The 4,030-nt window shown below is 38.1% G+C and overlaps 1 non-coding gene across 1 annotated transcript; it reads left to right on the top strand.

Moving 5' to 3' along the window:
• The first annotated feature begins 351 nt into the window (after window positions 1-351).
• Window positions 352-456, top strand: LOC115834891. Its single transcript, XR_004029890.1, has one exon. It is a non-coding gene; the product is annotated as a U6 spliceosomal RNA (small nuclear RNA).
• Window positions 457-4,030: the final 3,574 nt, after the last annotated feature.

Here is a 4,030-nt window from a genome sequence, read left to right on the forward strand (position 1 = left end):
AGCATCAATGGATTATATTAAGCTGAAAGGATGATTTAGCCACAAAATTGAACTATGTGAAAAAAATTAGGGGAACTATTCGATTTACAATTGCATCAAAAATAAATAAACCAATAAGCTACTGAGAGTAAATGTGACCAAGGAAGTGAAACAGCTTTATACCAGAAACAAGAAACACTGAGGAAATAAAGATTACACAAATATTAATAAATGGAAAGACATCTTGTTTTCATGGATTGAATTAATATTTAAACGTCCATACTGCCCAAAGGGATCCAGAGATTCAGTGCAATCCTTATTAAAATTCTAATGTCATTCTTCATAGATAAAGGGAAAAAATTCTAAAATTTTGCTTGCTTGGGCACCGCATCTACTGAAATTGGAACAACATAGAAAAGATTAGCATGGCTCCTGTGCAAGGATGATATGCAAATTCATAAAGCATTGCACACTTTTTTTATAGTAATACTATTCACGATAGCAAAGACATAGAATCTACCCAGGTTTCCATCAACAGTGGATTGGATTTTTTAAAATGTGGTAAATATACACCATGGAATTCTATACAGCTATAAAAAAGAACACAATCATATCCTTTGCAGTAACATGAATACAGCTTCAGGCCATTATCTTAAGTGAATTAACACAGAAACAGCAAACCAAAAACTGCATGTTTTTACTTATAAGTGGGAGCTAGACATTGGGTACATGCTGACACAAAGATGGGAGCAATAAACACTGAGGATTCTAACAGTGGAGAGGGAGAGAAGGGGGAAAGATTGGAAAACTTCCTGTCAGATACTATGTTCACTGCTTGGATGTTAGGATCATTAGAAGCCCAAACCTCAGCATCAGGCAATATATCCATGGAAGAATCCTGCATGTGTACCCCTTGAATGTAGAGTAAAATAAAAATTTTAATCCTAAAATTTGCATGGAACCACAAAAGACCCCAAATAGCCAATGAAAGCTTGCCCAAAATGTGCATAGGTGGAGGCCTATTCACCTAAACCTACTCGTCTCAATGAAGAGCACAGGAAATTATGTCCATTTAATTTCACTTTCCTATGTATGCCCATTCTTGATCTCTGGGATTTTGTTTTAATATGTGTATTTTAAATCAGAAATTGACTTTTCCACAGACATTTCTGATTTCTTTTTCTTAATAATTAATGAGGCAGTTTTACCCTGCTGAGGCAAGTAAACCTACTAACAGGGTTATGCCACAGAACTAAGATCTGTGGAGAAGTTCCAGCTGTTTATTTTTTCATCTCCCAGACAACTCCAGAAATGGGCATCCAATGCCTTTTGAGTTATACTTTCCATTTCTACATTGAAAAGGGAACTAGAATTTGGGGGAAAAAAAAAAAAGGCCTCCTTGTTTGAGCTGGCAGCCGGCTGCTGTGTAATTATCATTGCTCTTCTTTATTAACTGCTCGCCTTCGCCTTATGTGGTGCTTTGTTAATAGATGTAACCTCAATCTTGTTGCTATGGTGACAGTAACAGTCACTGAGAAGACTTTGTTTATGGTAAACAAATCCAGGCATATGCTTGAAGCCTGGTGGAACAGTTTTCCAGCTTCCCTTACACTGCTGTCCTTGAATGAAATCAAGGAGCTCCCACTGAAAAACCCACAGCCTGGGTGGGGGGAGGGGGGAGGGACAGCATTAGGAGATACACCTAATGCTAAATGACGAGTTAATGGGTGCAGGAAATCAACATGGCACATGGATACATATGTAACAAACCTGCACATTGTGCACATGTACCCTAAAACCCTAAAGTATAATTAAAAAAAAATAAAATAAATAAATTAATTAATTAATTAAAAAAAAAAATAGGAAACAGTCCTGAGATTATTGTTTCTTATGTGTGTGGGAATGGCCCCGTATATAGGTCTATGTTCACGAGTCAAGGCTCCCTGTTGAAGGGGGCTCTCTGTGCAACACACGCAGAGGAATTGACCTAAGAGTGAGAGAAAGCCTCCCACCCTGAGGGCTGTTGGCATCGATAGTGAAGCTGGGATGGTACATTAACATAACGATAAAAAATGTGTCTCTCTTTCCCTTACCAAATCCTCTCTGCTAGGCATGCTGAATTTTTATATATTGGAGAAAAAATTCCTTCCAGAACACTCTCATAAACATTGAAGTAAGACACATTCAGCCCCCTTTCTTAAATTTTTTTATTATATGAAAGTGAACCACCATTTGAAGGAGAGTAGTTGTCATGTAGATAGATGGAACTGAGGGTCAGATTTACTTTTCCATGGTGAATGTATTTGTGGTTGGTCTGGCTTAAGTGGCCCAACACATTCCCTGGCTCTCTTTCCCTGTCTCTCTCACCTACCTCCTCAAATGTTTTCTCTCTAAACTGACAACTGCTGTCTAAAATTAAAACACCAAATCTTTTCTCCTCAGTCTTCTGTACTATAAGACTTTGAGGGCTCACTTAAGAATGAAAACTTAAAAATTTCAAAGAATGAAAATTTGAAAAGCATTGTGATGAAATTGAAATGGTGTGTACAAACTATCAGCTATTTATGGCCAACAGTGTGCACAAATTAGAGACCATTTCTTGGTCCCAAAACATGCAGGAAGAAAGTGGACTGCCTAGCTGCAATGGGAAATCTTTCAGTAGAGAGCAGAGGGCCATCGGCCTGAAATTCCAGGAACCTTATTTTTGGATTTCTTAACAGTTCTTGAGAACTAGTAGAATCTTGCTTGTTCGTTCTTTTCACCACCAGCCAAAGGGCTTTACTTACCCTAGCTCTCAGGTCTCACGGTCCTCAGGTGTGTGGCTCTACAGAACAGTTGAGCCTTAACACAGCAATGTAGGAAGCCAATTTTTAATCCCTCAGACAGAATTAAACTTCCTGCTAAACATTTTCTTGTTTTACCCTTTTACTTGGGTATTTGTCTCATAAGCCCACACTGAGAATAGAATGTTGCAGAGTATTATGTAGCTCATTAATTCGTGTTCTCCAGTGAGGGGGTCTGGGGATGCTAGGGTGAAGAGCTTAGGCCAACATTAAAGTGATTTATCTGCTAAGTACATGAATTAACATTTCATTGGTTGGAGGCAGTTATTTATTCTGATATACCTTCATAAGGTGGAAAAAACAAAAAGTATCTTCTTGATAAAGAACCTGGAAGTTAATTAAACGGTAATAATAATAATTATAATAATAGTTTATAAAACAAAGTATAGTTTTTTCAATTTAAAACAGAATTTTTTCTTTCATAAGGTCAAAGAAAGGTGCCTTAACTGGGATTCCCGGCATGCTGCCCACTCTCAAACTTGGTTTGTACCCACTGATCTCCTACTTCCGTTTCTGGAAACTTCATCTATCATTTACCATCCTGCCTGTTAATCCTTAGGGTCCACCTTTTCTTTTGTAATTGTTCAAACATCATTTATTCATACACATGTGCAAACACACAAACACACTCCGGCTTTATTCTGATTTCTTTTCTAACTCCTTAGGGAGGTTCGTCTTCTTTTTGCTAACATATCATTCAGCAGCTCATTATTATGACCCTGCATTATGAATTATTGTTTGCGAATTACATCATGTTGGTCAGTGGCTGAGTAAGCCTCTTGGCAACTGCCATCTCATTTTCTTCTTTACAACTCCCAGTTAAAATATAGGTACTGTTGGTCACACATCGGCTGGAGAAACTGGGATGTACAGACATCACACAGACCCAGGAGTCACAATTTGAATTCATGTCAGTCTCACCACAGAGGTCATGTTCTTAATCATGACACTGAAAGATGTTTTAGCAAGAACACTTTGTTCTTGAGCAAAACTTTGGGCCATGGAACTTGTTTCCCTGCTTTTCCTGATTAAGCCAGTCTGAGAATTTTAGAAGGAAACTTCAAAGATTCATTTACCTTTTCCCTTTAGAGGCAGGAACCAAAAGTTGGCCATAAACAGTCAATCCCTGAACCGTCCCTTTTTATCCCCACCATATGCCTCTAGATCTGCTTAGGGAATTTCAGTTATGCCCTCCCCCAATTAAATAC

This window comes from Nomascus leucogenys, chromosome 4 (genome assembly GCF_006542625.1).
Source record: "Nomascus leucogenys isolate Asia chromosome 4, Asia_NLE_v1, whole genome shotgun sequence".
In the NCBI taxonomy this organism is placed as follows: Eukaryota; Metazoa; Chordata; class Mammalia; order Primates; family Hylobatidae; genus Nomascus; species Nomascus leucogenys.